Below are 15540 nucleotides of genomic sequence, written 5' to 3'. Positions count from 1 at the left end.
TTTTCCACTGTGTTGTATTTTTAAGTTATTACAAGTTAGTCTTACAGGGAATTGTTCATAATACGAACGGGTCATGCCCGATTTTTGTTAAATTATAGTATGGTAATATCTCATTTAGGAAGGTATAAAGGTGGGCGTAACAATGATCCACAATGGGAAAGTTTCTACCGCCCAAGAGTGGTTAACAAAACATCATAGTCAATTTAGAAGCGAAACAGACCAAAAGCATCAGAAGTTGGAGTTAAATATTGGTGACCAAGTTATTCTTACGTCATTTTGAAATCAAAGAGGAACTTGTCGTGTATTCGTTAGACCATTGAGATCCCTAACGTAGTCTATGATATTTCTTATCGTTTGCCACTGTCTCTTCTCAGCTATCGTTCATGCATAACGTCTTTCACACATCCTTTCTAAGGGCATATAACCATTACTTGTTACATATGAACTATTCCCTTCATCCGATTTTGGAAGACTTTTCTTCCGAAAAAGAATCCGCATCTAAAACGTCATGAGCATATTATGAGTAAGAAAGTTATTCTTTTTTTTTATTTTTTATTGCAACTCTCTGGAAGATCTATTCTGATCGTGAAGCTACATGGGAATTAGAAGACACGATCCGCTCTCATTATCCAAATTTGTTTTCGTCTTAGTATACCGAGCTTCAACGTGTTATAATCATGTACGACCTTCGAATTGTTTAAGTCCCAGTTTACGCGCCCTTTTTGTAACTAAGTGTTTTTTTTCCGCTAATGTGTAATGTTTCACTTATGCTTATATGTGATCTAAATTATGTCCATAGTGGTTATCCGCATCTTACAATTTCGAGGCCGAATTTTTTTTAGAGGGGAAGAATTGTAATACTCGAAATTTCTAAACCATAATAGTAATAATAGTAATAATAGTAATAATATTAATAATAATTATCATTAAAGTTGCGATATTTTGAATTGATAATTTAATAGGAGTTGAACAACTAATTGTGATTTCTTTATAAAGGTAAATTAATGCGTACATACGTAACAAGTATGTGTATACATTGCCTAAATTTAAATATGGTGTTGAAAATCTTAAGAGTATATATACCACTTATATAACATTTCATTTACGTAATCTTTTCCAACCTATAACTATTATTATGACACTAGATATGTTTGTACAATGCCAAAAAAAAAAAAAAATACAATCACATGCTTTGTCGCCATCTTATTTCTCTATCGTGCACATCAAGGGATCAGACTATACCTCCATCATTTCTTTTTTTTTTTCTACACTTCATTTCAAAGAGTAAAATAGTCAATGACCATGCTTTGTTTCTTGCTTCACTATCCAAGACAGTACAACCTATTAAACTAACTATAGAATTGAACTATATATATAGAGAGAGTGGTACACAATCAAACTTATGATCTGTTCTATACCCATAACCAAAATCAAATAACAATAACCTTGAATCACCAGCCACCATAAGGACCGCCGCACAACCACCGCGTTCAGCCGCCGCCCCTGTTCCGAGTCCACCGCAAACCACTGACTCCGCCACCTTGTACCACCGTGGGCACACCGGGTTCAAACGTCGCCGTGCTTTCAGCCACCACACACACCGCCACCGCCGTCGTACCCACCTCGTGATTCCAACCTGGAAGGTACACGAATAGATAACCTTTGTTTGTTTGATTGTTCGGCTAACGCTTACGATTTGGGTTGGGTTTCGGTTTAGGTTCGTTCACCGGTGACCCATGAGGGTTCCGATAAGTTAACTTCTGCCGTCGAGTAAGCTTATGTGTGTCTACATGTGTTTGAGTTGTGTGTGTGTGCATGTTATATGTGTTGTGAGTGCGTGTGTATTTGGATGAGTGTGCGTGTGTGATGTGTGTGTATGTTGCGATGTGTGTGTGATCAGATTGTATGTGCATGGCTATGTATGTGTGAGTTGTTTGTGTGTTATGTGTAATTTTATATATGTGTGTATGATTATCGATGAAAGAAGGGATATCAAACAAATCATTTGACCTACATCTAATTTAGTATCTACTAAAACAAATAAAAGTTAATGTTAAGTTTGTGTCAGTTATATCCTAAATTATCTCAAACTTTAAAAAGATATATTTTAGTAAGTAAAGATGTAAATTTATATGTTTATTGTTCTAAAATTCTATATGCAAATAACGTTAAGAAAGATTAAAAAAAAGTATATTTGTATTTATTATTTTTTTTTTCTGACTAAAAAAATTATGGTAAGTGTAACCCGAAAGCATATGTTAACAAAGCATGTATGTTAGGTAAGTTTAATCAGGGGTCGTTGGAGAAATTCAACGAAAGATCTTTTATTTTAAATAAGTTATATAATATTAATTAATCTCGTAAATACGGGTTTTAGGCTTGCATATGATTTGCGGACGACTCGATTCTTGATTTTTGCTTACATGCTAAACTAAGGTACGGATCCTTTTTCTTTTTCATCATAGTATAACATCATAGTATAACTTACGGTACGGATCCTAGTCCTTGACATCGTAGTATTATTGTTTGTATCCATTACCTTGTGGTATGGATCCGTGATTTTTTTATCGCAGTATAACTTTATTTATCTATTTGTCTTCGTTACTCTTTGGTACAGATTCATTGGTCCTACCATCTTAGTATAAATCTGTATCCGTTACTTTGTAGTACGGATCATGTTCCTTTTTCATCATAGTATATATTTCGGTTCCTCCTACGAGTACGGATTCTTTGGTGTTCTCATCATTGTATTATTTTTATTTAATCGTATTCGTCACTTCGTAGTACGGATTTTTGTTTATTCATGTTATCCGTTTGATATGTGATGCGTTATTAGAATCAGAATCAGTCTGGTATTGTTTATATGAAAATTAGTGTGTTGTAGCATGCCATACCTCAGACTTGTACTCATGGTCGCATGTTCCTGTTAGTATTATTTCAATTGTCTGTAAGTTATTTACATGGCCTTAGCTTTTGTACTCTGTCACCCGAGCGTCTGGCTTGCCGTTGGGCGTAAACGGCATGGCACTTTTCGTGACAGTGCGTAATAAAAGTTCACGGCGTCTCTAGCATGTGCTTGTGTAGCACTTGGCCCCTAGAGGCGTATAGATCGATCTTAGCTCTGAGTTTGAGTTTGAGTTTGTTTGTGTGTGAGAGATGGAATAATGGGTGTACGCCACACTCACCATCTCATAGGTACATAGTGTAGCTACCTGTGTACCAGTCTGTTTGTGGCTCTGGGTGCTTCTATGTTACACGGTTTATTTTGTTGATATAAATCTATCGTGTAAGTCAATATATGATTCCGTATGTGAATATGTTCCGTTTCTGATTACGTTCTGATAAGTTACGTGTGTATCTGATTATGCTCTGACTATGGTTCTGATCGTGTATTAGATTACGTTTCTAACATGTTCAGTTTCCGATTATGTTAGTATCTGATTATGGATCTATTCTTGATTTTGGGTTTATTTCTGTATTAGATGACCTTGTTTTTTGCTTCAGTCTGTCTTAGCACCTTGTATTGCTTCTGTTTTGACTTGCGTATCCGTTTTTGTTTCCGTATCGTTTTACGCATCGTGTTATAACATTAAATATTTAAGGATTTAGTTATTTTGTTTTGTTTTGAAATCCAATTATCTAAATTATTTGGTACTTAGATATAAATCTTTCAGATATTATGGAAATAGTATTTCGTCAAACAACATCCGGTCATGAAATCTCATAAAGAACTAGCATTCGATTTAAATCTGAACGTTTACTAAAGGTAATTAGTTTTGCCAGATACCATGTTTGAAAATCATAAAGTTTTTAAACGAGGTCTAAAACAAAAATTGTTTATAAAAGAAAATTGTTTTATTCTTCATGATCAACGATGTATCGGTCTTCATAGGTGTTTCAATTGGGTTTAGTATGACTTTAGTTTTCGTATCATTTCGGAACCAACGCCGTATTTGTTCTGAATCAGTTTTCATACAGTCCCGTATTAGTTTTTGAACAAGTTTTCGTATTAGTTTTCGCACCGGTCTTGTACTCGATATTGTATTTTGTATTCGTACCAGTGTATTTGTTAGTTCAGTATCGTGTCAATTCAGTATCTTTAATGTGTCCGTATCTGTCCTCCTGTTTCAGTACCTGTTTCAGTTCAGTCTCCGCTCCATTATGTTTTGATTTCCACTGAGTTTTTTTTATACTATTGCTTTCTCCGTTACTGAGCAATTTTTGGCTCAACCGTAGTTTTCTTTTTGTGTTTTTCGTATTTGATAACAGGAAATTTGGGAGACCTGGGAAATCAGTGAGGAACGTTAAACCCAAGTTGAAGGACAAGCAATATTATTTAATTTTTGTTATATCATAAACTGTAATTAGGATCCTTTCGATTTAATGTTATGGACTAGCTTTTGGATTTGATATTTGTAAGAGTGACACGTCAACCCTTCTGGGTTGGGGTGTTACATAAGCTACCTATTGTTTTCTCAATACCCGCTCCATTCGTTGGAGGTACATACTTTGACTCAATTTTCATCCAACACTCAAAATGATTTTCCTGTACCCAGGTTTTAAACCTCTCTGACCACCCTGAATATTCGTCAATGTTCATTAATTTTAGTGGCTTTTGCATTGTACCAAGCTCGTTCTCCATGTTTACGTTCTGTACAATACTTACTGGAGTTTGAGATGTTGTCATTCCTCCTCCGAAAAACATGTTATAAAATTCTTGGTTCTCCATTTTAAATGATGAAAACAGTTTCTGAAAATTTTCTAAGTTTTTGAAAAATTAATTTTCAAGCGAAATGACTTCCACACAATTTGGATTTTCAAACGGAATGGATCTCAAACGAAATGGACTGTTTTCAAGCGAACTGATCACAAACGAAATGATGTTTCAAGTGAAATGACAATTTCAAACGAATTGGAATGTCAATTCATGCGAAATGAGTAAAAAGCTTCCAATTCGTGCGAAATGAACAGACAATTTGGATTTTCAAGCGAAATGGTCCAATTCGTGCGACTTGGACAAAAGTTTCAAACGAATTGGTAAAAATTCACACGAAATGGTTCATTACGTGCGGAGTGGACGCAATTTTCACACGAAATGATACATTTTCACACAAAATGATGTTTTTGAAACTTTTTGATCGATTTTAGTCCGAATTAAGGTCTGGAACTTTGAAGGATTGATTAAAATGGTGTTTTACACGTTATATCCAAAGATCAGTCCATTTTGTCGGTGGAATCGTTTAAAAAAATCCAAGAAAAGGTAGAAGTAGAGAGTTCTAAACCATTCAAAGCACTGATTCAGCCGATTTGACTCATCCTAAGCTCTGATACCACTTGTAGGATCAATATACGACCTAAATGAGTCGGTCTGAGTCAAATCTAAGTCACTAGAGAGGAGGAAACAATCTAGTAACCTTGAATCGGTGTTAGAATGTGAGTAGAAGTAGAGAAATATACTTTAAACTGGTTTTCCATTGTTATTAGACGTTAATACATGCAGAGAATTTGACAGCACTTCGTGAGAGATTTCACCGAACCTTATGAAATGGAAAACCCAACACCCCTATATATAGGGAATCCATTTCGCACGAGATGACAAATCCATTTCGCACGAAAAGGCAAAGTCCATTTCATACGAAATGGCATTACAATCTCCATTTCGTGCGAAATGGTACAAAACATAAATAAACTTAAACATTTACACTTTAAACCCTATTACAAGCTACTGACACGACCTACACTGATGACATAGGCGATAGACATTGTGTACCAACAAGTTTTGCTTGATCAATGCCACAAATTGTTCCCAAGACAAGTTATACAATGGGATCTTCCCAGTGGCTTGGATTAGAGACCTCCACCAAGCCAATGCTTCACCTTTAAACGATTGTGAAACAAACTTCACAATGTCCTGTTCCACACAACTACTAATATCAACTACAGTATCCATCTCATCGAGCCATGTCATACAATCAATGGCTCCTTTTTCTCCTGTAAAGTCCCTTGGCTTGCAAGAGACAAAGTATTTATACGAACAGGTCTTGGCATGTGGCTCTTGATTGAGCACAATTCGTTTGGATGGAACACTTCTCTAATTCGACGAATGATGAGAATCGTCCTTATGAGATGGATGTGTCTTGGGAGGTGGTTTTGTATGAGGTGCGGATTGGGTCCTGCTGCGAGTACCACTTGATTTTTTGAACTGTCTGTCCATGGCTCGAGTGACAGCATTATCTATCATTGTTTGTAAATCTGCAGCCGTTACATTCATCCTTGTATTATCATTCCTCATATCGGAATGACTGTTAACTTCGTCTGATTCAGGCATGCTGAAAATAGTTAACAATAATTTTGTTTAGAAGTCTATTATGGAACCATCATTTTCGATACTTCAATAACCATGGTATAAATAGACCATATTTGGTTAATTTGATAATCAGATTTATTTTAAACTTTTCATTATAGATAATCCAGTTAAAAATTATTTAGGATATTAAAATGGCACAAAAAGGCCTTGTCATAAGGACAGTTTTGAATTTATGAGCCATGATCTTATAGGATCGAGGCATTAAGGTTTGAACATAGTTCATTACCCTTCTTGACAGAGAGTCGTAGACTACAACTATCATTTGTATCAAAGGACAATAAATATGGCCCGTAGGCACTTCATCACTAATGGATGTTTATTTTATAATCATCTTATTGGATGATATAAGTCATGATTTCTAGATCATTAGGCTGAATCAGGAATTAGAAGAATCCAATATAAGGATGACTGGTGTGATTTTCTCGAACCACACTTGTCAGGAGTGCTAACACGTTCTTAGGTGTTAACAATGATTTATTATCTTAAAAAGGTTATACCATCATGGCCATGTCTTAATGACACACAGGCTAGGTTGTACCTTTAAGATTTTCTTTCGAGATTTAATGGCAGAGCAATGATAAATTGAAATGATATTTTTGATTTAGGACATATTATATATGTATATGTTTAATGCCAAAGTAAATTTCAAAAAAGGAAACTTCATAACAAGCCCTAAAAATTACAATAATGCCCTAAACGGGTTTTAAACAAATAAACTCGTCCACGCAGGGACTAAAAAGATAAATATGTCCTTATAGGGACTACTAAAGAAATGAAACACAACAAAAGGAGTTTCTTCTTCATTTTATTTCTGAAAGTTTTCTTCTTGGTTCATTGTGTGCGGTACGGGTACTGAAGGTTTTGGTGGGTAGTCGAAATCTTCCATATTAGGAGCCTTTGCAAAAGTGGAATCCAAGGATTCCATGGTTAATGAATATTATGGATCACGAATGGGGTTAGAACTGGTATACTCCAAATTTGGGATTCCAAGACTTGGAGGTAAGAAATATGGATCGTTTGGGTCCATAGGTATCATCTTTGGAGTGGGAGCCTCAGGGACTGTTTGTATGGACTCCTTCGATGTTGGCTTCTCATTTGAAGTTTCATAAGTCTTAGGTACAGAATCTGAAATATGGTTAATGGTTTCAACTGGTTTGATTTTGGGAATGGGACCAAAAAGGTCCTTTCTGCATACTGGTCGTACGCTTATTCGAGCTGTGGTATGAAGCTTAACGTTCTTAGGCTTCAGGTTTGGAGAGCTTCCACCAATAGCAGCTTTACTCGGCGACATGATCCTGAGATGCATAAATATCGAAAACAAAGTATACTTACTAGGGATGAGATTATTCCTAGTTCATGTCTAGACTCGGAAGTCAAGGAATGTGCAATTGTGTCATTGAGATTAAACACAAAATGCTACTGTTTAATTCCCTCAATGTTGGCTCTGATACCAACCTGTCATACCCCGATATTTCCACGTATTACCGGTGGGCCCAGAAGGGAGTATCGTGACGTAGTTGATATCATCTTAGTCAAATAATCACAGTTTAATGCACAGCGGAAGACTAAAGTAATATTACAAACCGAAACACAAAGTATAATTAATATTATACAAAGGTTGTATATGAATCCACAGGAGGATCTTAAAACAGAAACATAAATATTGTTCGACAGACTTTAGACGTTCAGAACTTGCAAGATTCTTTATTAACGCCCCGAGCTCCCAGCCAATTACGTACAGTACCTGTCACTTAGTCTTTTTGGAAAAATACGTCAGTTTACACTGGCAAATACAATTAACCGAATCTTTTGAAAAGTGTTTATAAAATTGGTTTGGATGCACAAGGCACAAACATTTTATAACTTGGGATAATTATATTAATAACAATCTTGTATCAGCTTTACATGTTTGTCCAACATTTAGGGCCGGTATAAAAGCCGAACAAGATTAATCGACACACCACAAATATAAACTCACAAGAAGTTTCCTCACGAGTGAGTATATCTTTTACATACGCAATAGACAGGTGTATGCCTACACCCCGTGCTTAAGTCGTGGCCATTCACGCTTTTTGAATGAGCCAAGGATATCCAGGACACGGTCGTTAACCCCTAATGTTATTTGTTATCAAGCAACACTGATTAAAGCGGGATTATACAATTTAACCATACTCGATTGAAAGGTTTCTACACCCGACCAAGCGGTAATAATTTACCGTATCCCAAGCCCGTATAAGGGAAAATAAGTTAAAAGTATTTACCTGAGCTAAAAGTAATTTATTCCCAGCCGTATAATCTAATCAGCAAGTGCAAGTACTTCTGCTGGGGCTCTTAATCTGGAACAAAGGTTTTATTAACCTATTAGATTCCTAACGGGTCTTATTTAAGTTTTAACTTAGACCGGTTAGTTTTAAGGAAAAGTTTACGGTTCAAAACGCAAGATTTAGCGAAGACCGGATTAGAATGTGATTTAGACCCAACAAGTATGAAGACTTGTATAAAATGGGTAAACTAAATACATTCTAGATTTTGAAGTAAAAATGATAAGGTTTGACCCGTTTCAGCTAATTTATGCAAAACATAAACCGTACCGAACGTGTATATGCATAACGGGTAACCGAATGAGTAATGTACAAGTTCCACAAGTTTTTATGCTTAAATTATGTTGTGATATCAGTAGGATATCTTCCATTATGCCCAAAACGAATTTAAAATCAATTTAAGCCCCGAAAGGGTATTTTGGTCATTTCAAAGTTTATAAAAAGGTTAAATAACAAACAGAGATTCTGGTCTAAAATGTTCAGTAAGAGTATTTATTTTATGTTGTTATGTCAGCAAGATATTATACATATGTGTGTTTAATCATTTATGGCCAAATTATGCACCGTAGGGGCATTTTGGTCATTTCACATATTCCTTCAAGGTTAAATTTGGAAATCTGAGTTCAAGACTTATACTTACTGTTAAAGTATAAAAATTTATTTTTAAAATCAGTAGGTAACAAGTCTTAGGTGCTAAATATGGTTTTAAACCATACTATGCGCCTAATTCGCATAAAAGTCGATATTTAACGATATTTGATATGTTTAAGGAAATCTGAGAATTTGTTCAGTCTTAATTGCTTAAAATATTTTATTTAACATATAAAATCAGTAGGAAAAGGTTTGGTGTCAAAATGATATGTAAAATTCATTTTATTAACGAAAAGGGCATTATCGTCAATTACCGAATTTATGCTAGAACTCTATGCTATGGTCAGTATAAAATTTGACAAAAATTTCCAAAAATCCCTAAATATCATATCTTAACAGTGGGTAGGAAGTTTGGTGCCAAAAATTGGGTTTAAATATGTTTTATGTCAAAAATGCCATTTAATTAACAAATAGCTTTTGTTTTACGATATCGTGCATAACTCTTATTTCAGACCAGAAACAGATGTCAATTTTTTAGGACATTCTTATATATCAGTAATAAAGGTTTTTGTCCTCTCACAGTTTCAAAAATCTCGTTTTAATGATAAAACGGCATAATGGTCAATTTTAAGCAAATAACGGAACATGCATGTAATCTACGATTTCTAAGGAACCATGCAGTATAACTTCAGAGAGTTATACTAACATATAATATGGTCCCAAAGGAACCCTAAGGCATAACTAAACTAAGATAAATCGGGTCAGAACTGAAAACCAAAGAAAAAGTCTACTTTTGCGACTTTCGGTTGCGAACCGAGCCTTATACTCAGAGTTGTCGGGTTGAACATGCCTAAACATGTTCTTATATTATTTACCAAGTTGTTTAAGTGATAAAATGTAATTTATAGCTTCTACATTATCAGTTGTGATATATTATGCAAAAACTGACTCGTTTGACTTTTCTGTTAAGTAGTTTAACCCGACAATTGACTGAGATAACGTGATAATTAGAAGGTGCCCTTTTAAGGGTTAAACACCTACATAATTACCAACACATACCCACTTTCAATTCGAATAATGGCTGGACCGTTAGTGATTAATCACAAAGTCAAAGCATCATTATGATAACTTTGACTTTCGGTCCTTAAACTAACAAAAGCTTAACTACAGAAGCTAAGAACACTTACAATGGTCCTTAGCTCGAAAGTTTGAACTATTAGAGCCTCCTTAATGACCAGGTTGCTCCACAGAACTCAGTTGAGAGTTTGTTTATGATTTCTTTGAATTGTGCAAGTTTCAAGTGAAGACATGAGGCCTTTTTATAGTAGGATTGGACAATCTAGGATCAATCCAAGTGTCCTCAGGTAGTTTATGATGCTAACATGTGTCTAGTGGTTTTGAAAACCAGCAAAGAATCCATAGAATTCAAGTTATGTGAGTGTATAGGTGGTTTGGAGAAGAAAACATGCTGAAACCTGCATCTGTGCAGAGATTCTGCGAATTTTATGCCATCGCGTCGTGTAAACGGCAGATGAGTTTAGCTGTGGCGCAGCGCCACACCTATGGGGGCCAGTTTTTCAAGTTTCAAACCTGGCAGATTCAGTCCCTGGACCTTTAAAACCCCATAATTTCAATTTTAAGCACTATTAACCCATAAAGTTTATATTTTTATGATCCTTAGGATATAACCAAACATCGATAGGTCCAGTTTCATTAAATGATAACCGAAAACACAAGTTTTGCCTCGTTGATGCTTTTAACCCTTTAATTACGAAAGTTAACATATTACTCTCAAACGACATCGAAACCTTGTGAAATTTTTGTCACTTGTTCTTGGGAGTATAATTAACCGTTACAAAGCTCCGGGTTCGTTAAAAGGTCACTCGGAGGTATTAATTTAACATGTTGACACATTTAACCCTTGCGTCTTGTAAATTTTCACTTTATTTCACAAACGGCTTCATACGCTTCACAATTTATTCGTTTAAGGGTATAAACATTGTGTAGGGTCTTTGAAAGGAAAAATTTTCAAATGTTGACACTTTGGATCCTTTCACATATATACTTTCTTCGTTTGTCGTCTTTAGTCCCTCGAAATCAATTCATTACACGTTTAAAGTCCATGACACGTGTCGTTACTACATTGGACATGATTTTGCGAGGTGTTACACAAATGCGAATGATGATTCAATAGGTTGGCATATACCATGACTGGATTGGACAAATTATTCTCAGATATTGAATTTCCGATTCAGAATGTGATTTCGGATAAAATTGACAATGGTTTTAAACCGGTAGAAATTAAAAAGTTTGAAATCAACAAATTTGTCGGAAAAGCGAGCAAGAAAACTTTTTATAACAAACCTAGTTACAAAATGAAGAACATGAAGGCTGGGTTGGGTTATAAAAAGCAACAAAACAAAAAGAAATGGTTTGAAAAGACAAATTATCAGAAAAAGATAAGCTTTGTTCATGGAACAAGTTCTGAAGAAGAGAAAGAACTTCAATTTCGTTGACAAACGAATGAGGAGTTCTATGCTCAAAAGAAACAATAACCACAAGCTAAAGATGTTTCCAAGAAAACATGCTTTAAATGTGATTAAATTGGACATGTTGGTCGCAAATGTCCGAATCTGAAGCGTGCTGATGTTGTTCAAGAGAGAAAACGAACTCTGAAGTTGTGAAACAAACATCTACCAAGTTTGAATTAAAACAAACTTGGAAGCCCAAAACATCCAAGGATGAATCACAACAATCCCGGAAGCCAAAGACACCCAGATTTAAGACTAAACAAAGTTGGAAAACAACGGCTGATTTGACAAAGCCACACAATTTTGGAAACCTAAAACTGATTTATCAAAACAAAACATTCAAAATGATTCAAGATTTTATCAAAGGAATGTTTTAAAAGGACAAATTTGGGTGGCAAAGAAACAATTTTTGTTAAAAATGAAAAAAGATTTTCTGAAATTAAGAACGAAAAAGTTTTTGTTAAAAATGAGAACGAAAAAGTTTTTGTTAAAAATGATAAACGGAATATATATTCAACCAAGGTTGAAAATAAGAACGAAAAAGTTTTTGTTAAAAATGAAAAAGATTTTCCGAAATTGAACAATTCGTATTGTGTTACAATACCCAAGGTCAAACAGACATGGGTTACCTTATTCAAGTAATTGAGTAGTATTAATATGCAGGTGCTCCAGCTGTCAACTGAATGTCAAGATGAACAGAGGAGCAGCCAGGCACAGGAGGAGGAGGATCCCTGAGAATGACAAACAGGGAGTGTTGATTTGTTTTTGTATATAAATCAACCATAATACAAAAAAAAGTCTAAAAATAGAAAAATTTAAAAACTAAAAATATATTTTTATTTTGTCAAAAATTGAAAAATATAAAAAAATATATGTTTATTTTTAAATTAGTTAAAATTAAAATTTGAAAAATATGTTGAATGAATATGCCGAAACCCTCACGGCTGAAGAAACATGATTATTTCACAAGTGATTAAATGGTTTTAACATTGTTAAAAATCAATGTGTTGTAAATTATGGGGGTACTTTATGCAATATAGAGCGTGACAAGCAGAAAATGGATGGAGAGATAAATCTATCTACATCGATTTTCAAATTTCCTTAAATGTTTTGAATTTTAGAAGGAGTAAGAATCTTGAAAATACAAAAACATTTGAAAATTTAAAAAAGCCAAAAACATGATAAAATTCAAAATTAGTTTTTGTGTAAAAAGATGAAATGATAGTACATTAGTAGATTTTCACAGTACGCTAAAGAAATGAATAGTCACATGTGATAAATGGTCTCACTGATGATGTGCCAGTAGGTTTTTACACACTTAGTAAATTGAACTCGAGATATAAACCTAAATACCAATAGCTTACTTATCTCGGGGGGAACATCTCTTGGATATATGGACTTGGTACTCTAAAATTTCCTTTGAGAGGTTGCCTGATTCTGAGATACTAAGTCTTTATACTTTTTAATATCTGGGGTATTATACATGGTCTTCTGATTTTGCGTCAGCAATGGCCTAGACCTCGTATAATACTTTGCGTGCCTTAAAAGCTTTTCCTCTGCATAAAAATTGAAAAATATCGAAAGATATGAATCAAGTGCAGCTGTAAAGAAGATTCCTAAGTGGAACACACCTAAAGTCGAGCCTTCATCTCTTTGACTGAACGGTAGTTCATACCTGAGCTCTCAAGTCCTTGCACTAACCCAGAGTACAGATATCAATATAGTATATTCACCTGTAAGACTGAATCTAAGGAATCTTGATACGGGAGTATATTCTGAGGTGGGACACGCAAATAAGTTAGTTCTTGATCGGAGTGTCGCGCTCCGGTCAAAGATAATATTTATATACCCAAATTACCCTTAACAATAGCTAGTGGTAATAAGGGGTCGAACCACGAAGAGTATGTGGTTTGCGAATAGACTTGATTGAATTTTAACGAGTGTCACAATTTATGAAGCTTGCTAAACATACTGAAAATGGCTCCGGCAAGTTCTTCTGGTTTTGTCACCATGAGTTTTGTCATCTGAAGATGATAGTTTGTGCATTGGCTTGTTAACAGATCTGAGGGTGAATCGGAAAAAAAGCAAGGTTTACGGAGTAGGGGTAGACGATGTGGAAGTTTCGGAGGTGGCCAAAATTCTGAATTGCGGTACGGGTTCCTTCCCTTTCGTCTATCTTGGGTTACCCATAGGCGCGAATACGAAGCAAATTAAGTTTTGGCAACTGGTAATTAAGCTTTTTCAAAACAAATTAAACGCGTGGAAGGCTAAAACCCTCTCTTTTGCTGGAAGGGTTACGCTAGTGAAGACCGTTTTGGGCAGCCTCCCATCTTACTTTTTGGGAGTTTTTAAAGCCTTTAAAGCTGTGTTGAAGACAATTGAAGGTATCCGGCGTGCATTCGTGTGGAGTCGAGTGGGAAATCACAGCAAGATGTGCTGGATTCAGTCGGGTAAAATGGTCAAGCTGAAAAGACAAGGGGGCCTCGGGTTAGGGGGGTTGGAAGACTTCAACTTAGCCATGTTGGCTAAGTGGTGGTGGCGGTTTGGGGATGATTTTAGCCAGCTTTGTGTGAAAGTTTTCCAGGTTATTCACGGGTCAAACATTGACTGCAAATTAATTTCGGTCGATAAAGCTATCACAGGTTGGTGGAAAGATACTGGTTATATGGATGGCAATGGCGGCAAATGGGGGATTTGTATCAGAGACAAGTTAAGGGTGGAGGTGGGAAATGGCGAATCCACTAGATTTTGGTTGGATGACTGGACGGTCATGGGTTGTTAAAACAAGTGTACCCAAATGTCTTCAAGTTGGCTGTGAATAAGGGGGCAAAGATTAGCGACTGCTTAGAACAAGTGGGGGGAGGTGCAGGTTCAATGGAGGCGGGGCTGGTTAAAGCACCCGAGCTCAGACGTGGAATGGGCTCAGTTGGGTGGGATTATGCGTCTGTTGCAGCAAGTTTTAGGCCTCCCTGAAGGAAATGATAGATGTGTCAGGATCAATGATGCAAGCGAATGGTTCTCGACTAAAAGTATCTGTCATGAATTGGCTCTGAAGGCGTCCGTGGATAGTAATCTGGGGTCTTTCAGATGGAACTCTTGGGCTCCTCTAAAGGTGAACTACTTGGCTTAGAGGGCTGACCTTAATAAGCTCGCCGCTAAGACACTTTTGGTGAAGAAAGGGATCTATGTCCAAGATGTTATTTGCAGCAGATGCGGGATAAAAGAGGAGTCGTGCAGTCATGTTTTCATGACCTGTCTTTGGGCTAGGTGTGTGGGCTAGGTTGAAATGGGTTTTAAGCAAGCTATGCTTGGGTTGAAACGGGTTGTTTGAGGAATTGTATATGAAAATGAGTTCACCTGCCATATTTATTTTCATGGCGGGTGGTGTCTTACTTGCTTTGCTTTCCTTCTTGTAGATAAACAACTTTGGGACTGCGTTTTCGAAATCTACTACACGGTATACCATAGATGAATATGCCATGCTCATCGCTACTAATTTGGAATCTTCATACCATATGGGTCAACTTGCCCATCCTCTTTTAAAGACTTCTGGTGTTGGAAGTATTGTGTTCATTTCCTCTGTTGTGGGTCTGGTTAATAATATATCCGTTGGATCGATTTACAGTGCCAGTAACAGTATCACTGGATAATCCTTTTAAGCTATATGATGCATCAAAAAAGAGATGTAATGCTTGTTACTATGAGGTATTGTTTTAATAGTTTATTTTAA

The sequence above is a fragment of the Helianthus annuus genome, chromosome 10 (assembly GCF_002127325.2).
Source record: "Helianthus annuus cultivar XRQ/B chromosome 10, HanXRQr2.0-SUNRISE, whole genome shotgun sequence".
Lineage (NCBI taxonomy): Eukaryota > Viridiplantae > Streptophyta > Magnoliopsida > Asterales > Asteraceae > Helianthus > Helianthus annuus.
The sequence above is the reverse complement of the archived record's forward strand: the minus strand, read 5'-3'. Positions refer to the sequence as shown.